Source organism: Aythya ferina (genome assembly GCF_964211825.1).
Source record: "Aythya ferina genome assembly, chromosome: 24".
Taxonomy (NCBI): Eukaryota; Metazoa; Chordata; class Aves; order Anseriformes; family Anatidae; genus Aythya; species Aythya ferina.
This window is the reverse complement of record NC_140322.1, coordinates 5761271-5788750: the sequence shown is the minus strand read 5'-3', so window position 1 is coordinate 5788750 and position 27480 is coordinate 5761271. Positions and strand designations below refer to the sequence as shown.

The window sequence follows — 27480 nt, the reverse complement described above, 5'->3', positions numbered from 1 at the left end:
CTCTGAGCCTAGGCCCAGGAAGTGTCTCTGAGCAAGCACCTTCAAGGGGTTGTAACAGCAGATGCTACACAGTGAAAAAGGAGCTCTTATTACCAAGAATAGTTTGGGTCTCACTCTTTTGTTGTCCCTTGCACACTGGCTTCCCTGTGCAAGAGTCTGGATCTAAATCAGAATTATCTGTTCCTTCAGAGAAGCAGCTGAATTGCATTTCTATCTCTACAAAACAACATAAAATTCAGTCCAGGATGAAAACCAGACCCTCTCGTCATGTACCTACATTTGCAGACCTTTCTGGGGAGGAAAAAAAAAAAAAAAAAGACTCAGGGGTCTGCCTTTGATTCCAGCAGCTCTTGCTGAATCAAGACCCGCTGAGATCTGCTGGCTCTGGTGCCAGTGGAACCGACAGCTCTCCCCTCTTCAGAGCCCAGATGGTCCCAGAATAAAAAGCACAGAATCTCCCTTGTAAACAGCACTGGCACCTGATGGCCAGACGGCCAGACCACACAGTTTGGGACACTGCAGCCTGTCGGTCTGCATGTATTTATAGCTGGAGAGGAGCTTGCTTGGGGTAGCATGAAGTTCCTACCATAGCCAGGGATGCTGCAAGAGGTTAATTGTCAGAGGCAGTGAAAGTCCATTTGGTGCTTGACTCCCCAGTCTGACTTTATTGCCATTTATAGTCCATTCAGTGCTTTAGCTACAGGTTTTATTCTCCTTTCTCTGTTATGGTTTTTCCCCTCCTTATTCTAAGAAGGTTTTGGTTTTCCTGGCAGCCTTTTTATCGCCTTACCACCTCCCACCCTTCCATTCAAGAAAGCTTATTTAAAACCAAAACACCACATAACTGTAAGGCTTCCTATTTAACATAATGGAGTTATTCAAGATGTTTACTCAACAAAAAATAGATAGTGAGCTCACCTTGCTCTTGTCAGCTACAGCTAACTACCAAGCCTACGGCACGTAGCCACAAGGCAAAACCTCTCTCTCTGTGCTCTGGTCCTGTTGCTCAGAGATCCACAGCATCAATCCAGGTCTGTAACAGAGGCAGGATTTGTGCCGAAATGATGCCACAAACACTATCTGCACTGGTCGTGTCAGCTCCCCAACTGAAGCACAGCAAGACAGCAGGTGGAGGCTGAGCCTTTCTTCTCTGTACGAGATGCCATACAATTAAGGCTCCAGAACACTGCCTGCCGTGGCAGTGTGACAAGGGGCTTCACACAGGGCATCGGTCTGCAGGATGCTTGGGATGCTTCCTCCTGCCAGCCCCCCCTGAGAGAGGTAGGACAACACCTTTCCCTCTCACAAAAGCCCAGCCAAAAAGAAAAAATTATGCCTAGCTGCTAAGAAGTTAAATGGGGACGCCATCAGCCTACTAGCGGCTTCACTATTTCTTGCAACATGTCATTTTCTTGTCTGATTTGTCAGAGAGTTTCCTCCTAAATCCAGACACGTAGCACTGAATCGTCTGGCTTCTGACTGCCTCCCCAGGCTGGAGGCAGCGTCTGGGTGAGGAGCATCCAGTGAGTTGCCTCCATGCCCGCTGGCCTCACTGGGCCGGGGAAGGCTGCGTTATCGAGGAAGACAGCAGCAATGCATCAGGAGGTATATTTTTAAATCTCGGTCCTTTGGGACAGGGATTATCCAGTATGAGTTAAAACACAGTCCCAGCATTTTCCCAGTAACACATGGTCAGATGCCATGGAACTTACAAACAGATTCACATGTGCTTTGGATTGATACCGTTGCCATGGCTATTAGCAATAAGCAACAAAACTCAGACCCTGAATTTTGCCCAAGGTTCAAACAAGATTTTATAATTTTGGTATAAATATGCATTTTTCACACACAAACACCGCCCTCTGCTGCATGCTGAGACTGATGCTGGTGAGCAGATTTATGCACGTTGCCCCTGGCAACGCAGTTGTTGAAGGTGATAAAAATTCTTATGTCTCTTCGGCTTAGAAAATGCCAGTGCATCAAAATGCAAATGATTCAGCCTCCTGCAAAGGTCGTTTGAGGTAAGGGATATGTGCAACTTCTGTATCTCTGCAGAGAAAATGATGAAATCTGAACCACAGCATGCTTCGATACTTAGGCATATGCTGTGTTGTCACCTCGCTGGCTTCTAGGAGTATATTAAGAAGTCTGCTGCCCACTCCTGTAACATTTCTGATCTCCTTTATTTGAGAAGGAGGATAAGCTCACACTGAAGCAGGATTTTTTACTCTGTAATACATCTTTACTCTGTAATATTCTGTTTGCCTAGTGAATACCACTGTGCACGTTCACTCTTCTCCCTAGAGGCACACACTGTTTCTTTACAGGGGAAGACTTCTTCCAAGTATGCGCAAGCTTGAACCAAAAGGAAATATCTTTGCTGGGAACCCTCCTAAAACATGATTAATGTAAAGACAGTGATAAATTACAGCCTGGTATTCCCTGGGTAAAGTTGGTGTCCCTTGGGCAGCTGGTCCAGCTCAGCACAAGCTCTTGTAGATTTGCAAAGTGGTGAAACAAAACCAGAGACTCATTCAGCTTCTCAGCCAGAGAACAGATTCAATAAATATAGAGAAAAAGCAAGATCTACCTCCTAGGGAACTAGCTGAAGAGCCTTGCATTTCTAGGTTTGAGGGCACATCAGACCCAGTGACTAAAAGTCATTGCAACAGATGCTGTTTGCTGGGCGGTGCAAGCAGGTCTGATGCCCTTGCGTGGCCGCCAGGATGACAGCTGTTTATTTTCCACCCCAACACACAGCAAGCTCACCAGAAAAAAAGTGGTTGGGTCATGAAAAAATGACATTTTATTTGATGGTATTGATATTTTCTGCTAAGGCCTGGAATGCATCAGGGAGAAGCAGCTCAAAATTGCTGCTTCTGATGGTCATGTATTATTTCAATATCCAGGGCTAGCCATCCCCCACTGAAACTTGAAGAATCAAATGGTTGAAGTCTGATTACTCAAAAATTACTATTTTGATAAAAGAATGAAAGAGCCTTTAAAATTAATAGATTATTTCATGGCAGGAAAAATGTAATTTGAGTTTATATTGCAATAGGAGGAAAAAAAAAAAAAAAAGGAGCTGAATACTTAGCAACCCTTACTCCTCAGCATTTACTCCTCAAATGGTAGCCAGTGACCTAAAGGGAAGTGCATTTGCAGCTGCCATACTCCACTGAATGAAGGAAAAAGCTTTGCAAAGCTGAATTGCAGAGAGTGAATTGCGATAACAGTCTCAGCCTCCCAGCACCATGGGACGAGGCTGTGGCTCCCAGCCAAGCACTGCAATCCCACGGAGGAGGACGGGTCGGAGGGGAGAAGGAGAAGGAATAAACACATGTCAACTTGTTTGACTTCATAAGAGATGAGTTCAGTCGAATTTAAACAGACATGAACAGAAAGCAAAAAGCACGACCGATGGCATTAAAAAGTTACCCTTATACGTAAAGAGTGATGACAAGAGGAGATCTTGGGACATATGGAGAAAAGGAATTTTATTTTTAGCAAGTATTTTTAGTTTAGTCATGTGCTCAAGAAAGGTGGTTTTCACTCTTCCCTTAGCTCAAGTTTGTGATGGGCGGAGGGCAAGGGACTTTGAAGGGATCTTGCAAATTCCCAGGCACAGGAGCAAAGCAGAGCCCGACGGCTGCTGCAGTAATGCCCCACTGAGTGCAAGACTCCAGTCCAGCACTGCTGCAGACACTGGGGTTCAGCCCTCATCTCCGCATAGAGCAATGCTGCCCTTCCTGTGCAGGAGGATCAGGATGGCATGGGAAGAAACCCTGCAAAAACTGTGCACCTCTCCAGGTCGCCAGACACACCAACACCACGCTCTTCTGCTTCAAGCAGGCACAGGAACACTTCCCATCTTAACACTGACATCAGCTGCACTCCCTGTGAAACCACTTCCTACATCCCTAAATCAAACCTGGGACATTCCTGTTGCATCCCTGGGACAGGCTGAAGCAATGTCCATAAAGACATTTGTCCTGAGACATTTTAAGAGTTACTTGAGGTTCTTCATATCTTCGTTCAGGATGACATATGATGCATATTCAAAAGCAAATGGCCTTGACCAGGTAGGGAAAGGGAACTCAGGGCCATGAAAGCACCAAATCAGGCCAAAAGGCATCTCAAAGCCACGCGGGGAGCAGCACACCATACCTGATCATCTGGTGCCCACCCGAGAAATGCATCCACAGCTCTGATGCTGTGACACAGCCAGGATTGTATTGGGCTGCTGGGGTGGGGCAAGGAGACAAGGGGCTGGCTGAAGAGGAAGCTGCAGAAGATCTCCCTGGTGATTCTGAATCTCTGACTGAATCTCACAAGACCAGGTGCCCTTGCAGCAGCAGCAGACCTGCAATTCAGGGTGATATTAGGATGTCCTAAACCACATGTGCTTGTTTTCTAGAGACAAAATCCTTCTTAACCGTTAAAGACTGTGTGTTCTTGTCTGGTGATGGCTGCTGAGTTGAAGTCCTTATTTAAAGTCACCAAATTCCAGTGTCCAACCCGTCACAAGACATCTGGGCTCCAGTCCTCCAGCTTGCATGGGGAGCACACACCATAACTTGAATCCCAGGAGAAGAAAACCCTCCTACAGCCGCTGCCTCCCAACCTCTGCAACTACTCCGAAGCAGAAAGACTGAGCTTGGAGCCAAGGAGGATGGCAACGAAGGAGGCATGGCTGGCACGGGTGGGTCGGGGAGCACACGCTCATGCACCCAGAGAAGGGCACGTGTGATTTAATACATGTGAGAACCCCAGCTCTAAACAGGCAGAGAAGTCCTGGGCTCACACATTGCCAAAACACTTTCTGCTTGTGGTATTACTGGAATGAAATAACACACGGTGTTCCCAAGAATCAGGTTTTAACACTTCCATTGCACTTCCATCCTAACAACCGCTGTAAAGGGCAACATGCAAAGAATAAGTGTTAATGAAACATTAAGGTCACATAACAAGAATAGTAACAAGGCAAAAAGTGCAAAAGTTGAGCTTGATTAACTCTAAGTGTTTCATACACAAGTAGCTTCCCATTTTTCACATGCAGGGTTTTCAGTTGAAGTAATATCTACTGGGTAAAAGTGAGATCAGGTAATTTAAAAAAGAGCATGATTAAGACAACACTACTGATTATTAGAAATATTTAACATGTCCTCTACTGTCAAATAGCCTTTAACATTGGCAACAGCAGCCAAATAGGTTTCATTATTGTTTGTACTGTTTTAGAAATATCCCCTTTCCTATTTGTGCTTGTACAGAGAGGGTAACCTCACAAGAGTTAACATTTGAATCAACCCATTGAAAAGAGTTAAAGTTTTGTTCCTGTTGGAGCTCAGTGTTTGTACCACAATCTAAATATAAAGTCTCCATTTTTTTCCTGAGTGTGAGGAAAACAAGGAACAAATATCACTTGAAAGCTGCATCTTGACCCGCCCCACAGTTGGCTTGTTTATTAATGTATTTTATGGGGGGAATGTTGTTTAGAAAGGAAAAAGAAAAAAAAAAAAAGTTTGGCTGGCAGAAAACACTCCCCTGGCTCCAAGAGCTCCAGAACCACAATGATCATGATGAACCCTTGCAAACACCTCTGACTTCACAAGACACGCAGAAAGGTCTCCTCAGCTCATCTCAGCTGCATGATGAACACCTCCCTTGAGGGGAGAGGACAGACCGAAAGCTAGTTTTCAGAGATAGCCATTGTGAAACACCCTCACAACATTTCGTCCAAGAGGAAAATGCAAACATTTGGATTACTGGGACACCTGAAGCTAGGCAGGACGAGAGCAAAGCCATTCCTGCAGGGGACCCTGACCCCCTCACTGCCCAGACTGCAAAGCATCCCCAACCTCCACAACACCAGGCCTTTTCAGCTGCAACGCTGGGGTCAAACTCATGTCTACACCAGCTTCTCGGCATCATCCGAACCTTTGAGCAGAGGGCTAAGCAAAGCAGGAGAGGCTGAGACAGGAGCACAGCAGCAAAGTCCTCCTCACCCGGCCAGCAGCAATGGGCAGCAGCACCTCCCTCTTAGCATCCCGCTGGGAACAAGGCTGGTTTTCCTTGCTGGGACCAGGTTTGGGCAAGGAGGGTTCCAAAGGCACAGCCACATCGGTGTGAGCACCTACCGAGGGTGAGGATGCAAAGCAAAGCACTGCACATTTCCAGGAAGAGCCCAGGAGTGAGAAGCACCTGTGCATTTGCTTACGGCCCCGGCAGCCCACGCTCGGCTTTTATAGCTCCTCTGACTCATCCTGAAACGGCCCCTTGGCCCCGGGCAGGAGCTGCAGGAGCTGGGGCAGCCCCAGCAGATGCCTCCTCCCTTGTCCAGCAAAGGCACGGGGTTTTGTAGGTCCTGCTTCACACTGGGACTGGGCTGGGTTTGCTCCCAAACCAAAGCAATGGGCACAATTCAGACCACAGCCCATAGAGGACCATGTAGAAAACCAGAACAATAAGATTTACTTTTTTTTTTTTTCATACTTAGCTACAAGTGTTTCAGTTTCCCCTACCTCTGCAACTTTTCTCCAAGGTGTTCATTTGCTCCATTTCCTCAAATGCTGTTATCTGAATATAAATCAGGGGGAAAAATCCTTAATTGAACTCTGTTGAACACATGGCTCGTGTATTTAGAATAGAGTATGGAATATGGAATATGGAATGTGGAATATAAAATATAGAATATTTCACTTAGAATGGACCCTCAATGATCTTTTAGTCCAATTATTCTGAAGTGATGCAACTCCTGGTAAGTTTTTCAATAGCTCTGGAAAATTGTCTCTTAAACAAAATAACATTGTATGAAGATACACCTCCAAATAATAACCCCAATACATTCTTCCTTGCAGCAGTTACCTTCAGATTGCATCTTACCGTCTCGTGCACAATAAGATTAACTTTTCGTTTAACATTAGTCTTTACCAGGAATTTATAAAGAACTGGCTTCCCTGCGTTTAAATGTTTAGTCTGGGACAGGGAAAATGTATTCTCTATACAAGTCTATCTTGCTCAACACGTAGTCTTTTCAGTTGGAATAATGAACCTATTTTGGGGAGTACAGAGACGTAGCATATTTTGGCTGGAATTTTATCTTGAAGTCCCTATTTAAATTGGCATAAAAATGCCTTTAATTTTGAGCAAGCTTTAAAAAAATCTCTGATAGCTGCTAGCACAGTGAGACTTCAAAATTCTTGTGGTCTGAAACCCATTCAAAGATGAACTTATTCTGGATTATTTTACAATTTTAGGCTGCCTTATAAATTCGTGATGGTGTTGCAAATGCCACAGTAAATCCTCAAGACCAAAGATGAACAGAAAGGCAAAAAAATTTTTTTTTTTTTTTTCATTTTTAGAGGAATGGATGCAATGATGTCTTATTCCTTGAAACAACTGCTAGGTGATAAAATAAGGTGAAAGACCCCTCACAATAAATATCTGTAGGCAAAGGTCTTGAGCATTTCTGTTAGAACATCACTTCCAAAGAAAATTATTTTGCAATAATTATTGTAAATAACGAAAATATAACAATAGCTGCTATACTCTCAAGAGACATGGGGAATACTAGGGACAGGGAGGGAAAGCACTCTTGCAACTGCTGCAAGGCACTAGGCCTGGGAGTCACCAGGGCAGGGTCACCCCATACTCCTGCTAATGCTGCAGATGAAATACGATTTTGTTGTGCACTGCAACAGGATTTCATTAGTCTGTGCACAGATTTTGCAAAACATGGGTTTGGTATGCTCCTCTGAGGGGCCGTGCCAAGATTTTATGAAATAGCGTTTCTTTATGTTTATGGAATACATGTAATCTTACAAAGTTTTACTGAATTTTTGTCAGGGATACTATCTATTCAGCAGCAAACGGGGCAAATAATTAAAAAACAGTTATTAAACGCAAACAATTACCCACTGCAACGTAACCCTGAACATTAAAGGAGCCGTCTTCCCTTGTCGTCCCCTGCCCCAGCAGATGTTGAGCAAATGGCAGCAATCGTGTGCAACACCACGTCGCAACGGAGCGACGCGGCCAGTGGCTGTGCGTTTGTGCTGTCCTGGCCACACGTGGACCGGCCGGGAGATCTGCCAGGGCTCGGCCCTGAGGATTTGGTGGTTGGGTGGAGTGAGGATGACCCCGTTCCTCCATCTCGTGGGAAGAGGCTGTGCAGGGAGCGTGGGCTGAGCTCCTGCTCCCCTGAGAGCGACAGACGTAGATAACCACTGGCTAAGGCTGGACAGACTTTGGGCTAAATCCTCTGAGATCCTTCAGGGGAAGAGCTGAGGTATAAGGATAGAGGGAGACCAGGCAAATCCAAAGCTGACCTGAAACCCTCCTTCTCCATTCTCAGAAGGAGAAGAACCTCCAGGTTCATCAGACCCTGGCCAAGCAGCTGCAGCAGTTTTTCTCATGCCTTTTCTCGCTTTCGGTGGAGCACCTTGCCATTGCTTCCTTGGGCTTGGCATGCAACCCTTGAAGTGGTTTTATCACATGCTGCTTTTACACTAACACATTGTTGTTCAAAGAGCACCACTGACCCTGAGGAAGTGCCCCAGCAGAGATACTTGCCCAAAACTGTGTGTGGAAGGTACCACCAGGAGTCACTATGACAAGGTCTGTGGGAGCAGGAGCAGAAAATGGACAACAGCCATTTCTATTTCATGTCTTCCACATTTGTTAGCCCTGCCGGACTCTAGCCCAGGGATCCTCCTTTTTTTCCTCAGTGCAGGTTTCATTGCAAGCAGGGGAATTCCCTGTGGCTCCCTTCATTAAAGTTTGCAGCTTCACACCCCTCTCCAGTTACAGCTGATGATTGCACAAAATCCCAGTGGCATCTCATATATGTTAACATATATTTGTTCAAGCATAAAAGTTAGGTAGGAAGATAAGTATTTTAGGAAATACCCCACAAAAAGTTCAGTTTTAAGATGGCAATAATTGATCTGGTTAGACAATATTTCTAACATATTAGTCCAGACCTCACATCCTCCACCTGGTTCAAGCCCCAGGGATGCCATCCAAATTTGATTGTACTTATCACGAAACTCGGCAAAGGGACAAACTCATGGCTATGGGCTCTGGCTCCATTGTCACATTTCTTCTTCATTCACTTTCCTTCTCCTTCATGGACTGAAGGTTCATCTTTGCTGGATCTGTCCTCACTGCTCTACCGTGGCCCCAAAATCTCAGGGACTTACCACTGTGCAGCACATCCTGTGGTATTCTCTTCCTCTGGAAGAAAGCAAGGCTCACTGAGCCACTGGGAATTCAGGCTGGAGCTCCCACATGCAGCAGGATCATTCACCTGAAGCTTTGCCTTGGACCTCCCAGCAGCCCTTCCCACCACAAGTCTTCTCCATGGTGCTCTGAAGCCATGGAAGCTCCTGCATCCCACGTGCACCTTTAGGCAGCCGTGCATTTTCTCTGATTAGAATATGGTTTACACATAATCCATACATTAAGAAAGGTCAGTGTTGTTACATCAAAATATTGCAAGGCCAAAAGTCCTTGCTATGGGATAATCACTGGGTGGAGGGGAAATCTGTGGAACCAGTATTGCACACACAAACATTTCCCCTGCTATTTTACATGCTGGCATTCACTTGGTGTTGTGAAGTTACATGCTGGATTGTATTTGCAGAGCCCCTGAAATGGAGGAAGACATCATTTCCCAAAGGAAATGCCACATTTACACTAGCATGACTAAATGGAAATGTTTTCCAATTGTGCAGAATAAACCTAATTTTTTTTTAAGGCAACTTTGCCCAGCTCCCTGGAGTCACCAGGGTTGAGCAAGCCCAACTCAGCCATGAGCTTAAGCACTTTGCATCCTGTTCTTGCCCTGCAGAGCACTCACCTCCCATCTCGCTTTTACAGGACTAACTCTAATCCTCCCCGCTGCTGAAAATCAATAGCAATCCCCCATGATTATTGGTGACCTGAGGATGTAAGCGAGAGAAGAACCGAGCTATTCCCTGAAAATTTGGCCTGCTGCTGTGTCCATGCTGGGCTCGGGGAGGGCTGGTGGCTCAGCCTGCTAAGTGCTCTCCAAGTGTTCAGCACAATGAGGATGTGCCCAGCCTCCTCTGCGCTGGAGGTTTTCAAGATCTCTCTAAGGTACATTTGCTGTGCCTCCTCCCAGCTAGTGCATTATCTTTAATAAGAATAATTTTGCCATATTTTTAGCCTATATAGAATGCAATCACAGTTTAATATTGTAAGCTGTAGAGTTGAGGGAGGGAAAGCGTACGTCTTCATAACAGTTGCCCTCCTGTACTATAAGCACGCTGTGCAAACACACAACCACGGAGTGTATTAAAAATGTATGTTTTGTGATCCATCGACCTTCTTGGAAGAAGAGATTCAGACATAAATGTTGTGGTATTAATTTATGATGTGAAGTTTTGCATTTATTTCACTTGCGTAAGTATGAACAACACAGGAACCAAAAAGTTTTTTCTCCTAAAATGGCACTGTCAGAGTGCCTGAATTATCTATTTAATGAATACTTTAACCCACAACAGATCATATATGATGGGAAATGATGTCATCTGAGCCATTAATCTGTTTATTTCTATTTCAGGTTAGTCAAAAGAAGTCAAAGTCTGCACAAAAACATCTCTCAGTCTGAACTTAGGGTCTTTCCTCCCTACAAAAATTTTACAGAACACACAGCTTTCATGTAATTTCACGTCTCACTTCCTCCCCAAGGGTCTCAGAGACAGAGGCTGAACCCTTTGGACAATGTGCCCCAGGATGACCAGTGTCCCGAGCTGTGACAGGTCTCAGTCCCCCAGCCTGAGCCCTCTGGTGCCAGGTGGAGGTGACCCCATCACCCTCATGGGGTTTCTGGGGTCTCTCAGCTCACTCTGGCTGCTCCCTCAACTCAAACCTGCCTCTCCTCAGCTTGTGAGCCCTGCCCCATCTCATGAAGCCCCAACCTCACTCCCCTATCTTGTACCTTTAACATGATGCAAGGGATGTTTCAGGCTGAAGCGGTACCTTGACCTGTAAGGACACACACAGACTGGCAGATCAGCACGGTTCTTGATCAAGATCATCTAGAGTTAATTGGGAGGGCAGCTCTGAATAATCCTGCAGAGCCACCGAGGATGTAAACTTTAAATATCTGAACTAGGGTGCTGCTGCCCCGCTGAGCCGGGATGAAAAAGCCCTTAATCGTCTCTGCTAATGGGTTTCAGGATGATGAGTGGCTCTCGCTTGCTTTTCAGGCAGGAAGACATCTGTATTGTGAGACTTATTAATTTTATTTAAAGTGCTAAGGCTGACATCCTGGAACTGTGGTCTCTTAAAATCTCTTTCTTAATTGTTATAAAGCAGCTTTAAGAGCACTTTAAGATGTCTCTATTTACAAGTTGAAAAAAAAAAAAAAAAAGCCTATAACATCTTAAATCTTCTAGCAGAATTCCCATTCATTTGGACATTTACCAGAGACTGGGTTATTATTCCCCCTAGATGAAAATGCATACACAGTCAAGAGACTATTCCCTACAGCATCCTGCAGCAGTTAGAGTCATAAGTCCAATTCTGAACAATATAAATCAACTTCTTTGTTTCTGTGGATCCATCTGGTGGAGAGAACGAGGTGTTTGTTGTTAAGTGAAGAAGCAGCAGGGCTATAACTTAGATATTAATAGGTTACGTGGTATTTATTTAATCTCTTTGTTATTTTGAATACTGCCCTATTTTGTTCTGCTTGTGGAACTTAAGTGAAATCTTTTCTGGTTTGGGTTGACCTAAGCATTCAAACATTTTTTATATTTCCCTCCTGAAGAAGCCATCTCAGTATCTCCAAAGGTTGCTTTCGAGGCACTAGGAAGCTTGAGGTGATGGCTGAGGGGACAATGCCCCATCCTGGCCTCTACCTTCATGCTTCTCATTGCCAAGGCCTGTCCCAAATCCCAGCCCTTCACTTCCAAGGACTTTGACCTGCTTGGAAAACGTGCTGCCAGCTCAATGGAGGAAGCCAGATCCAGAAGACACCCATGCTCTCCCCTCCGGTTCCCTCAATCATTGCCCTCTTGGTGCTTTTCTGCCTGAAAAATTAAATGGCCAACCAACAGAAAAAGACAAATCGACAAAACCCCTGGCAATCAGCTCAAGGGCGTTCTCCAAGTCCATGCTCCCAGTTTGCCCAGACACCAGTGCTTGTTTCTCATGGTTGCAGAGGGGCAGTTTTGTCCGTGCAGGACTCCTCCTGTTCGGTGCAAATCCTCTCTGCTGTTCTTGCTTACGTGTTTAGGACCACAGCAGCTCCACGAGAGCTTTATTTAGCCCAGCAATTGGATGGACTCCGTGTGCCATTCCTCCCTTACACACCAGCCCAAATCAGGAAGAAGAGGGATGCAAAGCCAAAATGCCTAATGAAAGAGCTTCCACGATCTTAAAACGTTTACGGACACAAAATGTGTTAGCAGAGCTAGGGGAGGGCCCCAGATCTCTGGTAATGTTTGTTCAAACATGGATCAAAGGAGACGCTTTTTGTGCCTCCCTTTAGGATCTGCACTGCAGGATGGAGGCTGCAAAATTTATTCATAGAAGCTGCGCATTTGCGAAGAGGGCTCTAAAAATGTTATTGAAAAATGTCTTCATTCCCAAAAGCCTCGCTATAATTTTAAAGTGTAAATAAAAATAGCGGTATTTTCTTACACTGGAGAGCTCTAAAACTCTAGTTGGGATGTAAGAAATCCTATTCTGCAACTTAAAATTATGATTCATGGTTCCCTTTCCAACCTCCAAGCAGTTCTGTGACATAAAATGTGAAACTGAGCATTTGCTTTTCATTTAAAAGGTCTCATTAAGACCAAAACCAAGCTTCTTCAGCCCCATAACAGCTCTAACATGTCAGACCTAATAGGAGCTCTCCTCCATGGGGTGCCTTTGGAGGACTTAGAAACATCAAAAGGATCCTGCTGTTTTGCAAGACCAACATACTTCTTTCTCCCCGAAACATCATTCCAAGCCCCTAGCTTAGCAGAAGACTTCAGCCCATGCTTACATCCATTTGTCGGCTGCAGAGACACTTAAACACATGCCACCATCCCGCTGAAGCCAACGGCACTTAAACCTGTTCATAAAATTAAGCAGTTCCTCAGTGCGTGGCTGAGCCGAGCTGCACGATCAGTGTCCCCAAACACTCCCCTTAATTAAGAGTTTCTCTTGGTTTTAATAGGTGTTGCATCAGGCTCTGGCATGCTGTGCTTGATTCTGATTTCATGGTCATTTTGGTACTTAATAGCACTGTGGAGATCTCTTATGCTTCTCTGTGCAGTGCTGCTTTTCCTATAGGCACAACCCATCACATTGCACAGAAACACTGTGCTAAAGCCCAGCCTCACACAATTTATTAGCAACAGCCGGTGGCATCCTCACGGCTAAACTTGCTCAGAGCTCCTCATCATGAAGCTCTGCCTGTAATAGCTTCACCAAAATATAGCTGTTCTGCCTGAAACGTCCGATGGGATTTTGTGCTGGGAGATGGGATTCCATTTATTTATTTATTTAAAAAGAGCTAATTATGCACAGCAATTACTAAGAAGACAGTGGGCAGCAAATGCTATGTCTAATGATGTCTCTGCAGTTGGGACACATTTAGTGAAGTCTGTATTTTCATTGGGAAAGCAGGCTTGTCTGGAAAGCAAAACTGTGGATTTTGACTTAGTTTTGACCCTGCTCAACACCGCTAAAATAACTGCGATAAAGGAGAGAGTGCTGAGTGGCATATTTGGTTAGGATAACATAGCAAATATTATCCTTGTCTTCAGCAGCAAAGCTTTTGCACATTTCTGTATTTGGAAATGTTTCACTTTTTCTTTCCTGGCCAATCTTTCTGCAGTGCTTCTTGGTTGGAGTTCCTATTTGTCAATTGTCTCATTTTTGGCTACAAGAGCTCTGAGGTTTCAAGTTGAAGATGGGAAACTTGTACTTTTGTGGTTTGGGGTGTATGAATGTGAAAACCAGGGGATTTTCACTCTGACCCTGAATCCCGCAGCGTTCCAGCACGTCTGCCTTATCCCAGCAGTGTTTATGTCGGATCCGAGCCACCGAATACCAGGACAGCTCCTCTTTCTTGCATTTATTTTTATTTTTCTGGCTGGTCCTGCTGCCCGCTAGATCTTGCAGAATAACAGTTGAAGACAGCAAAGCCTGAGAGCAAAAAAAGGTAATTATACAGTAAGTCAGCCCTCACATAACTTGTAAACTTTATGATCTTGCACTTTTATGACGTATTTATAACCCAGGGAAAATGCCTAGCTAGAAAGAAAAACCCTGCAATTCTGCAGTGGGCAATTATGGGTATCAGTAAAATAAGAGATTTCCAAGAAATGCCTTCTGTTTTCCTTCCTCCCTTTTTTCACTGCTGAGAGCTACATTGCTGGAGCCACATTTTTTCTTTTCCCTTCTATTGAAGAAAAGGGTCCTTTTTTGACAACAGGGTGTAAAGGGGAAGTTGATGAAGCCTAGTCCTAATGACCCACTTGCTGTTCAACACCTTGCTCTGGCCCGTTGCCCCACAGAGTCGCTTGGTGCTGAATTCCTCCTTGCCCAGGTACCCAGGGCATAACTACCCTGTTCCTTTGATGTCAATAACCTGACATATGAAATGTGGGAAAAGGAACCAGGCAGGAGATGGGTGAAGTTTGTTTCTAGAAGCTGCTCAGGCTGTATTCCCATCCAAAACGAGTGCTAATGATTGCCTTGGTGACCACAACTGCCACCTCACACTAGTTATGCTCAGTTGCTCCTACGTCAGGGACAGAATCACTGAAGTGAGAAAAGAAGGGGCCAGATCTGAAGGGGCAGGATCTGAGGAGCAAACCTGCCCTGTTTAACCCCCTTGCTGACATCCCATTGCCCTGGGCGGTCGGAGCCAGTTCCATGATGAAATTTTTAAGCAACACAAGTGGTTTGGACACAGATTGTTGGCGGTGGAGGTTCTGTTTCAGTATCCACTGATGAAATGGGATTTTTTTGTGTGTATATAGTGCTGGAACATTTGGATTCCAGTCATGCCTGGAATAAGACTGTATATACCACGGCCATGCCCAACTGTCATGCTGAAGGTGGTGACCTAACTCCTGCACAGAAAATCACAGAGGGAGCATTTTCAGGGATGGACCCGGCACTGCTTGCTGAAGCCAGTGGGGAGTCAGGACGCTCTGCTTCGCTCAGGGAGCTTTCAGCATCTCGCAGGGTTACAGGGCTCTCCGGCTGCAGGCCGCAGAGCTGCTGCTGTCAGGATGATGGACCATCTGCTGGTTCCCAGCCCATAACGCTTCCTGCTACAGTAACCATAGCCTGCTATGGGCTTCTTTCAAGGTTTCCAGATGCTTTTCTTTTTCTTTTTCTTTCTTTTTTTTTTTTTTTTTAATAATTTATTTATTTATTTATTTCATTACCATAATAATAAAACCCTTCTCCGTGCTTCACTTCTGTGCTCCAGAGCTTTGTCAGGTGCATGTGCAGGTTCAGCTTTGAGCCAAAGCGGAGGTGACACCCAAAGCCTTGGTGCAGTGAGCCTCCAAGATGAGCCCCTGCAAAGGCTGATGGAAACAGGGCTGCCTCAGTGAGGCGGGGGCTCACCAGTAACAAAGAGCTCAGATAAAAAATGGGAAGGAGGTTACCTGGCAACATTCCTGTCCAATTAAAGCAAATTTATTGTCAGGTTGCTTCCTTACTGCTGCCCTGTTATTAATTGTTAATGTAGCGGTGCGTGCTGTGTAAGGAAGGGATGCGGGAAATGGCTGAGATCAGGAGAGAAGTGGGCTCTGAAAAGGCAGTTTCTGTGCAAAAAATTAAAAAAAAAAAAATCACAAGTGCTCGTTGCTGGCTCTGCTCTGCAGGCGCTGGCAGGAAATTCCTTCTCTCGGAACAAGAGGGCAAACTGATGGCAAAGGAAAATAAAATGTGTAGGGTCACTGGGTTTCTAAATTATAGTGGTGTATACAAGTGAAATGCTTACAGAAAAGGAGACACCATGAGAATGGAAATTTGCGAAACACTGTTCAGTGCACTGTTTTCTCTATAAATAGAAGCAATTCCCTTTTTCACATTGGAAGAAGAAAATGCTGTATCTTTAGATAATCACTGGATGCTTTTCTGTGTGTAGTCTGATCTTATCAATCTCCTAGACTTTTTTTTTTTAAGGAAACCCAGCACTGAATGCATGGAAATAGTGAGGCTGAATTATCAGGAGATGGACAAAACTCAACTAAGAAAGACAAAGAAAAACAAAAGGAGTTTGAACTTGTTCAGAGATCAGCATCTGGCACATCATTTGCCAACGAGATGATCCTTCTCCTCACGAGGATCAGCCTTTTATGGAGGAACAGCCATTTAAATTCACAGTGGTTTGGGACGAGATCAGCCTCTATGGAGCCGCACACAGCTCGGCTAGGTGCTGCCCACTCACACAAGATCCCAGCTGGGATTTCATTATGAAGGATTGGGCCTCTACAGAGCTGCTCATTGCCACAGCTCCATAAAACCTGCACTCAGACCACTGCAAGCTTGAGCCTGGCCGTGAAGGAAATGCCAACTGCAAGAGCTGAAGGCTGACGCGCGGTTCAGGGGTTGCATAACTTGGGCTCGGCTTACAGAGCTCTTACAGGGCTCTCGTATTTTCAGTAATCAACTTTGAGCTAAATCCTGTGGCCACAGCTTGGGCAGGGCTCCTGCGTCAGCAGCAGGAGAATTTACCCTGTGTGGGGCAAAGCCCCGAGTTAAGGCATTAAAGACAGCGCGTGCATTCAAACCCAGCGGCTTTGAGCAAACGCAGCTTTTGCTATTTTACCTTCTTCTTTCTGCATGGAAGAAGAAAACCTAGGTTTACAAACCCTTCCTGGCAAAACCCAAATATTTTCAGATTCAGAAAGAAAGCAGCATTCATCAAGCCACGTGCTACACGTGGGAGAAACCCCAGAGCTGCCCTGACAGTGCCTGGCCCCACGCCACGGGCTGCAAGCACTGCTGCCAGCCTGCCCCACAGCGCCTGGGCTTTCAATGCTTTTTTATTTAGATGGTTGCTCCTGGCCATGTTATATGTGAAGGTTCCATTTATAGACATTTTACAAAGTGTTAATAAATTTACAAAGTGTTAATAAACAGGGATAATTATTTGTTAGTGTTTCTGATAGAATCCAACAGGGCAAAAAGTCCCTATAAAGGTTCTCTAATGCTGTTCCTAGATGAGCATATAAAACATGTCCAACACAGACACGTCTGTAATGTGGTCAGAACATCTTTTAGCCATTAACTCCTTGTAACCCAGTTAAAAGCAGGACTTAATACAAAATAGCCCTTGAATCTGAGCAGCCTGATGCTCAGTGGATATTTGTATCACTTGAAAACCAAGGTCTCAGGAGGATGTAGGACCCCCAGCACAGCAAGAAGGGCTGCAGGATCCACAGGAGGCCACTGGGATATTGGTGAGAGGTCCTCAGTTAGGGGATTTGGACATGTTTGCTGTATTTAAAGCATGCATTAACTGAGGGGTGTATTTTTTATCTGTGTTGGCTCACCCCACTTTACTTCCAGGCCTCCACTCACACATCCTACTCTGCTTCTTTGTCTTAGCTCTGCTTGTACAAAGAAATGCCAGCTACATGGGGGGCACCAAGGAGATGAGGGTGTCAGGCCCAATGCCAGAAGGTGCCTGGGCTCAGGGTGTTGCAGGGCATGCAGTGCAATATGTTCTACAGCTGGCCCCAGCCCAGAAGATGTGAGGCCAACACACCTCAGGGGTGATTCAAGATACAAGGATGCTGAAAGGCAGGAGAAAAGTGAAACAGCATGTCCAGGTCACCCAAAGCAGGGCTGGGGAGGCAAACATCCCGCCGTTCCTGCACGCTTATTAACAACCTTTGCTTTTCCAGAGCTTGCTTTCCTATCAGATAACTCCATTTCCTTCTGATTTCACTCATGTGTAACAGGATTCCTTTCCCGGGGAAAGTTGACCTTCCTTTCGGCTTTCCAAGAAGTGTGGTTTTCTAATTTTGTGCTTCATGCATATGGTAAGAATTTGATTTTATGGAATCTAGTTTGTTTTGTTGGATTTTTTGTTTTGTTTTGTTTGTTTTTTACTTTTGAAGATGAATGGTCTTCATGGCCCAACAGAGACTCACTCATACCAGAGTCACTGAACGCCTTCCCATAAATGCAAATGACATCTCGGATTGCAATGATCCCTTTGCAGCAGGACAGATTTTGTTTTAATGCATCCTCTGTCTCCATGTTTGCTGTGCATGGCTCAGCCTCTATGGCAAGAAGGGTTGTATGTAGACTAGAGGAGTTTTTTTTTCACAGGCAAACTCTATTTGCCTGTGCAAAATCCACATGGCTCTGTGAAGGCTGACAATGAAAAGTTTCTCTGTGATGAATGGGATCTTAGGAATTCTTCATGAGCAAGAGGCATTTCGCAGCCCGGAGCCGATGGCATGGGAAGGGCTGGATGAGATTCCTCTGCCCTGCTCGGCTGGTGGCATCTCCCATGTCACACCAACCAGCTCCGCTCACGCAGCGGGAGGCACATGTGGCCAACAGCACTGGGGGGAGAGGAAGAGAAACACTCATCAGGGATCCCACACTCCTCATCCTAGAGATCAGTGCAATCTCCTTCCCACCTATGTAATTCCTGCAGGTTCATACTGTCTCATACGAACTAGGAACCCCACACAACATTTCTGAGGCCCTCCTCTAGCAACTGAGAGTATAGTTAATTACTTAAGCAGGGCAACATGCTTAACTAACTTTAGGAACAAGAGCTGGCAGGGTCACATCTCCAGCCCTGCACTGAGTGCATCAGGAGGAGACCCAGGCAAGCAGCTATTCTCTTGCTGCAAAAAAATTGCTGCACTTCTGCCCTGGGGAGCAGACGTGCCTCCGGAGCCCAGAGACTCAATGGCAGAGAGAAGAGCTTGTTTTCAGCCCGGGGTAAGCTGCAAATCTCCTGGGAGTCTAAAGAAAACCCATAAACCTTTATATCCGCAGCAGGGAAGCAACTGCAAGGCTTTGTGGGGTGAAATCCTGGCCCCTGTGAACATGAGAGGGAACTCCTTTTGATTTATGCGGGGCTTGGCTTGCTGTCCTCAGCCCAGAGCATTGCTGGATTGTAAAACTTGTATCATCTTTCCATGGTGGGGAAGAAAACCTCCCCAGCTGCTAGGATAATCTCCTGCCTCTGTGCCATTCCCCTGCAGGCAGGAGACAGAGCTGCTCAGGGGGGTCCAACTTCTCCTTGGGAAGGAAGGAAGGAAGGAAGGAAGGAAGGAAGGAAGGAAGGAAGGAAGGAAGGAAGGAAGGAAGGAAGGAAGGAAGGAAGGAAGGGAGGGAGGGAGGGAGGGAGGGAGGGAGGGAGGGAGGGAGGGAGGGAGGGAGGGAGGGAGGGAGGGAGGGAGGGAGGGAGGGAAAACTTTCACAGCTGCAAAAAATCAGCTTGAAATATAAAGGACACCCTGGTGACCCAAGACAGCAGCTCCTAGTGACCCAAGAGAGCACCTCCTTGGTGCAAATGTACTCAAAAAGTGGCATGGAGCCGTGAAAAGGATCAGCCCAAACTCATGTGGTTTCTTATGGCAACCCCCAGCTCCTGCAAAGGAGCCTCGTGCACGTGCCCATTGCACCTGTGAGGGCTGTGGCATTGCCCCGTGATGCCAGCCCAGCCCCAGGCAGCAGGCATCATTTCAGACCTCTTAAATACCCCAACAGCTCTGAAATGTAAAAAAACAAACAAACAAGCAAACAAACAAAAACACTCTGGTAGCTTGCGGACAGAGCAACACTGTAAACCAAAGAGCAAATTTGTGAAAAACAGTGAGTTAGGTTGGAAAGGGTGACCTCTTTGCATGAATAGAAATCTCCCAGCATTTCCCCAGGTGTTGCAGATACTGGTGGGACCATCCTGCCCCCTTCCTGCCCAACACCAAGCATTTCCTCAGAGCTAGTGATATCGTGGAGGCTAATGGGTTGTAATTGTGCCTTCCCACTTAGTAACAGCAAGCTGAAAGCTCGTTATACACCAGCCTTGCAGCTACTGAGAACAGCTCTGGCTCCTTAAAAACGGTGATGGTTAGAGCTCTCCCTGAGAACAGGAAAAGCAACGTGGGGACGGAGCAGGGAGCCCTGCAGCTGGGGGTTGTGAGCAGGAGGAGCGGGGAGATGGTTTCCCTAATTGCTTTCCCCACCACTTTGCACCTCTGGGGTTTGCTGACTTGGAGGTGGACTTTTTGTGGTTAGCAACCCTAAATGCATTTCTTTTTGTGAAATTTTCCAGTTGCCTTCTGAACCTCATAAGCTTCCAGCACTCGCAGCATACCAGTTGTGCTTGGAGCTGTTCCAGGAGCTCCTTGCTCAGGAGCCGTTCATGCCCATTCCCTCTGCTGCCATCACCTGAAGGGTCCTCTTTGAGCTGCTGCTGAGGGAACGAGGCAGTAAAATGAGAAGTGTCTGGTACAAATGAGACAGAAAGCACTAAACCCACTAGCAAGGGGAGACATCTGGATCTTGCGCATGGGATCTGATGGGAGAGGCAAGAAAGCCCTGTGTAGTGTCCAAAATTAGAATTTAGATAGAGGAAAACATAGCTTCTCCTGCCTCTTTTGCGCCTCCAGTGCTGGGATTTATCTCAGGTGGGAGCTCCCTGGAGCAGCTGCGAGGCACAACAAGAAACTTCTGGCATGGCAGAGGTGCTGCTGCAGCACGGCAGCCTGCCTGACCCCTGGGCAGCCCCCACGCTGTGCCCCCTGCCCTTCCATCACACTTAGAAATGGAGAAAGCATGGAAATGACTAAAAATGGCTGAGTCTTAAGCACTCTGCACGTTGCGGCAGACCCTGAAACATCCCGTGCCATCGACGACTTGCTGTCCACCTGCATTTACCTACGCAGGCTGTCTGCCAGCAGGAAGTGAACACAAAGCTGCCCGCTTAAATGTCCAGTAGGAAAAAGCAGAATGGATCGTCCTGCACTTACGTGACTAATTGTATTAGAGAAAAATAATTTGATGATTTGGAGGTAATGACTTAGTGGAAGGCTGATTCCTGCAGAAAGTCCAATGGTGGCATTATGCCAACGGGAGCAAGGTCTGCAAGCAAGATCTCACTTGGAGTTTGACAAGGAACCAATGATAGGTCTTGGGCATGGAAGAGAGCTCCAGGGCTCGTTCTGATCTCATTTCATGCCTCTATAACTCCATAGCCCTGATTTACACTGATATCACTGAGACTCTGATCAGGCCTTGGAAATTTAATTTTATATATATAGCCTTTCCTGAAGCTGTAGAGCACTCCTGTGGATCTGTTCCACCAATGAAGATAGATGAAATATCTAGGCACTGATAGCATTTTTTTGTCACTCTTGATTGCTTCTTTGTGTAAATTGCATTTTGAGGCTTTTTGAACCCAAGGTCCTAAGTTTGGCATGTGCTGCTGGAGGTGTGGGGGCTTTTGGGGGTGAAAAAGCATCTGCTACTCAATGTTCTTAAAAATATGAATTTCCAACGTGAGATCCATGCTGGTGGATCTCCCTCTTTGCACAGCAAGAGATACCCTGGCTCATGGGGATGAAATGGAGGACACGGAGAACCAGGGCCTGACTCCCTTGTGTTCCCAGACAGTGTTTCTTTCTTGTCACAAGGAAAGGTTTGCTGTTATCCACCAAATAAGGCAAAATAATAAACAATTCTCTCCAGTGCTATTATTAACTATGTTCTTTGAGTTTTGCCAAACGCAGAGATTAACGGATGACCAAAGAAAATAAGCCTGATGAAGATCTCAGAATGACATTGCTTTCATCCCTCTGTCAGAGGAGGGCTTGTCTGTAGCTACTTGTTTGTGAAAGATCTTTGTCCGTGCTGTCCTCCATAATCCTTGGTAATGGATTCCACAAACCACCCTAGGCAATCCTCATGTCCAGAACTCTATACCATTGGATATTTTACCTAACATTTAACTGCCAGTCTCAGGATACAGCCAACAGTGTTGAGCTACTGCATGTAGAGTGCCAGTAATACCAATCTGGCAGCAAACCATGAATCTCTCTCTCCAAATACAGTTTTCCAAACCATTTTTGCACCTTTCAGTACTTATCTTTAGACCTTATTTCCACAGCTGACTTAAGAAAATTCCATGAGTCAATATAAAAGCCTTCCTATAATTAAGACAAATTATTTTTAACTGTTCCACCTTATCTCCTTACTGTCTCTTGCTCTGTTGAAGAGGAAATTAGATCAGCTTTGTATGATCTAAACAAATTTATGACAGCTGTGACTCACCATACATCTCAGGACGATCCTTCCTTACCAGACTGGCAGTAACACAACAACAAAGGTTAATGTCTACACACTTAATTTCAGTAACATCACACAGTGTTTATTATCCAGAAAATTAGCAAATATCACGGAAAGCTAGAGATTTGTCCATGTGCAGAGGGGCCTTGTTCAGACCCTTGGACCCGAGACATCCTGAATCATGATCTTAGTCTCTACAATCAAAGCTGTCTTTCAAGTACGTTGTAGATTGAAAGTTAGTAGTTGATAATTTACCAGTCATACAATCAGTGCTAATTGCTATGCTTCCCCTGTGGAACAAAGAGATTGAAAAAGAAATGGACAAAAGAGAGTTTTCTGTTCTTTTTAGGAGAACAGCAGCTAATTCACAAATTTCTGTTATTAGCATTTTCCTTATCTGGAAATGTAAATGTTCCAAAAATACATTCTTATCATCAGAGTATGAACATTTTGAAATCCTCTAATTCTTTTTATGTTCCTACCTGGGATAGGTGTTTATATGATTCACATAGCTCAAGAATTTTTCACAAATTAAAAAAATTAATCTATGTAGGAAGGACTTGTTTGGTTTGATTCTCGGTGAAGCTGTACTGCACCATTTATTTATCTATTTATTTATTTATTTATTGCCTAATGGGATTTATTTATACATGTATTCAGGCAAGTAAGATACTTACCAGAAACTTCTGGTGGCCATTTAAAACCAGTAAGCAGAAGATGTTAATTTGAATAAGCAACCTTCATAAAGGAAGCTATGTTGAGTTTTTGGCATGTTGGCAAAGAATTTCTGCCAAGACTTTGCATAAAATGAACATAAAAGACCTTGAAAGTTGGGTGTTTATTCATCTTTTCCTTGGCAGTTCAAAGGAGTTGTAACACTAGAAAGCTTCGTATTGGGGATAGAGGTGGCGATCCTTGATTTCCACTTCCAGAGGTTCAGTGTCAAAATACTGCCCAAAGATTTTTCTTTTTTTTTTTTTTTTTTTCTTTAAATGCAAAAGTTGTGGTCTAGTGTAATGAGAAAGGAAGTCTTTGTTCACTCATTTTGAGTACTCTTCCTACATGACGGAGGATTCACTGCAAATATTGGTAAAACTAAATCTCCATCCACATCAACCCAACAGTGTGGTGTTTGGAAGCTCTGGTTTCTTCTCACAGGACAGCCTTTTGGCCACGGACATCTTGAACTATTGTTCAGAACTGGGTTTACATACATCACAGATTGTTTACAGGTTGGACAATGATGACAATAACCTTGAAATTTCCATACATTCCCAGTATCATTAATTGTCTCCAGATAATCTGAAGTTTACATGTCATTAGTAAATGTCTTTTTCAGACCAGTCATAGATAGCATGAAGATGTTGCCGTGCTAGCTGTCAAGCTCTCTTTCATGTCCTAGAATCATTCATACAAGACACTGCAGGCAGATTTAGCTTTAGTGACTGAAGGCTTGGGGATCTTCACCGAGCATAGCAATAACATTCAAGTTGCAAATCTCATATTTAAGATCTTACAATTTTTCATTTGCCTGAACTAGAGTTCAATCTTCTTGGGAACCCAATCTTTCATTTGCTGCAGGTATGCCTGTCTGGGGCATGTCAGGCAGATATTTCCTGGCTCTGAGGACAGAGTTAGTAGTCAAGCATCCATGTCTCCACAGCTCTTCTTCATATTGGAAAAACAAAAAAAAAATCATCCTTAGAAAAATATCATAGGGATCAGCTTTCTGAACTCTCATATTCCTAAGAATGAAAAGAGCTGAATTTTGAAACTTTCTTGCATCCTCAGCATTGCCATATTAAATTCAGTCAAATACATTCATGGCTTAAAAATATCTCTAAGGGACTGCAGGAAAACTGCAGAGGAGATGGAGAGCCAAGTTCTCGTAGAGGTACTTTCTCTCAAGTGAATATACTGCCTCGTGTCTGGCTCTTTCCTGAGCCAATCCTTCCCATAACCACCACTCTGGCAGGTTTTCAGAGTTAAATTGCCGATTACGATGTCAGCAGATAAATTAAGAGGTGCGGCAAGGAAGAAATTTTTCAGAGATTCAGAAAGGCAAACTGGTGAGTGAGATGGAAAGTCAGAGAGAGGTTGACCCATACAGTGAAGGTTGTATGTGAGGAAGATCTCAAAACAGCAGCGAGAAAGGAGCTACAGGGACATGAGGAAGAGGAAGGGGAACGGGATGGGACAAAGTCCTGCAAGCCCTAAAGGACACTCAATTAACATACACAACTTATGAATTATAGCCCAGGTGATCACCTAATGTAGGTGGTCAAACCCCAAACGTACATGTAGGGTAATGTAGGACACATAAGGCATGGTGCTGGCAAGATCAGAAAAGTAAACAACAGAAGAAATAAAGAAAAAAAAAAAAAAAAAAAAGGAACAGGAACATTAATTCCCATTAACATGGACAACTGTTCTAATTTTATTCATGTCTCCCTAGTTCAGCAATGGGACAGTAGATCTGTTTCTCTATACACTCACCAGGCCAGGCAGTAAAGTTTTGATGGACCAGGACAAAAAGAGGCAAAGCTCTGGGCAGATCACACTGGGCAGAGTGATTCTAAAAAGGTCATTTGCTTAATTTTTTCATTTATCCTGAGAGGCTAACTTAGCAGCTTTGCAAAACTCTGTCAAAACAGGCTGCTAGCAAATACAGGTCAGGAATCAAGCAGCCAGCAGCTCAGGTCCTTGTTTGGGGAAGGTAAGCATAAAAATTACATCATTCTCTATTTTAGAAGATAAATCATTCATCCTGTTGGATGAAGCTCTGTTGCAGATCCAGGGATATGGAAAGCCAGAGTTTTCCTTACAACAGCCCTCAGCATATTCACAAATGCTAGCCCTTCACAGGAGCTATTCTGTTTTACACAAGCACTGAGTCTGGCCTCACATAAGGAAAGTCCTTATCCAGCCAAGGTATTGCTTTGGGTCCGTGTCACAGGAAACAAGCCCAGCACCTTCACTTAGTCCTCCTGTGAAAAATAAATAAATAAATAACAAAATAAAAATAAAAAAAATACATAAAAAATATGTATGTGTGTTTCTCTGCCCCTACAAGGGTCGCTCACACAGGTACGTGCAGCTTGCCGCCGGGAACACAGGGAGCATGTTTATGCAGAGCTCAGTTCCTGAAGCATGTGTCCAAAGCTTTTCCAAGGGGAGTGCCAAAGCACATTTTCTTTTCCCAAGTTAGAGGTTGAGCGTGAAAAAATACATCCCTAGTCTGCCCAGTTCCAAAATCAGGGAAAGTCGGGACCCAGATAAATGTCAGCATCTCCCCAGCCAGGTAAATACCCTCCTAGGACTGAGCACATCAGGAGAAACAAGTAGCTCTTTGTATGTTCTTGTGCTGGGAATTTGCACCATGATGTACATGAGAGCCAACATACCTGGAGCTCCTGACTCTGTTTTCTTCCCTGGGAATCACAGTCACTGGGGGAAAGTGAATGGGAAATCCTTCCACCTCTCTGCACCCAACAGAAGAGAAGTTTGGGTTTCAGGAAAAAAAAAAAAAAAAAAAAAAATGTCTCTTGATGCCCCAGCAAGTATCTATTTGCAGTCTGGGAGAGATCTTTACCCCAAAAGATAAACCAAAGAGAATCAGGCTTGACTCTTATTGGGTCCTCTAAGTGTCCTCCACCAGTCCCTTCAGGCTCCTTTCAGGGCCCAAGGGCACATGCACTGATTTCATTCCTTGCTGTTCCCCTGATCATGTCCTTCTCCATTCCCATTCTTTGGGCACGTGGACTGGTCTGAGTGTTTTTTCTGTGAATTGGATCCTCATCGGGGACATTATACAGAAGCTCAGTACTTCTTAAATTGACCTGTCCTGCCTGCTTCATTCTAACCATGTCACCTCAATTCAGTGGTATTTGGCTTTCTGTGCCCCCCAGGATTACCCCAGGGTGGTCCCATGCCCACGTCACCTGCAGCCCCTGCAGGTAGGGCACACAGGGAGCAGCACAGCTCCACTTTGTCTCACTCCAGAAACTTAGTCTGGTGTTTTGTGCACCATGCTGGCTGCACGAAGGGCTGGTTAGTCTCACAGAAGCCAGACGGTTCCTGCTGTACGGAGACAAGCACAACATATGCACACAGAAGGGCCTGGGCTCCGCACCCCCTGGCTCTGGTGCTCCTTGCACAGACACAGGCACATCACCCTGCCCAGCACCAGGGCAAGGTACTCTCAGATCCAGGTCTTCCAAGCAATTTCTCCAGAACAAGTCTCTATTTGCTTCCAGTAAAAGATTGCAGGGACAACCCAGAAGCTGCACTTCTACAAGGAGGGACAGAGTTCAATTACATGCTTTTCTTTTTTCTTTGTTTCTTTTTTTTTAAATTTGGTGATTGCTGCAAACTTTGTTTACAGTTGAGATTACTTGGAAATAGCAGTCCTAGAACAACAATAGCTGTGATTTCCCTCCTTCTTCTAGGACGTCTAACCTTTTCCTTTCTGCCCCATATCTTTTGGCTGGAGTTTCGACATGAAGTCTGAGCACAAGCAGCTTCCAAAGCCCTGGCTGTAAGTCACCGTCCAAAAAAGCGCCGCTACAGCCACAGACAGGAATCCAGTAAATCACCCTGTGGAGGCAGCAACGTGTGTTCCCCTGACTGGAAGCAACCCTGGAAGAAAGGCCAGTGAGTCAAATAAAGCCCTGCTGTTTCCACTGAGGGTGGCGCTGGCCCTGGATCACCGCAGATGTCAGATTATTCTGATGCACGGCGTCACGCAGGCACAGCAGATTCACGTTACAGGGGTCAAGCTAATACCAGTGCGGTCTGGGCTGGTGCAGCCTGCTGCTGACTTCAGGCTGAATGTCAAACTCAGGCAGACCGTACTGGGCAGGGGGCAGGGTCCCAATGACCCCTGGGCATGGGCTCTGCAAGGGTTTGGAGGTTTAACCTCCCTGACTCCCCCTTCTGCCTGCTTGTGAAGCCCTGGGCCACTTTGTTTCCTTTCTGATGGGGAATTTGTGGCACCAAAAGCTTGTGGTGCTCCCCGGAAGGAGCTGTTTGGAGCCACGCAGCCTGTCTTGCCTCAAGCAAAGTCCTCCTGCCCCAGAGGGCACCCAAACAAAAAGCCATCCCACTGCTGATCTTCAGCTGGGGGCTCCCTCAAGGTTCCCCCGTGTTTATCTATTACGGGCATGAGGAGAAGAT

The 27480-nt window shown here is 45.3% G+C and overlaps 1 long non-coding RNA gene across 1 annotated transcript in view; it reads left to right on the top strand.

The window, feature by feature from the left end:
* LOC311423446 overlaps window positions 1–27480 on the top strand; it is a 249558-nt gene that overhangs the window by 134651 nt on the left and 87427 nt on the right. The window lies entirely within an intron of this gene.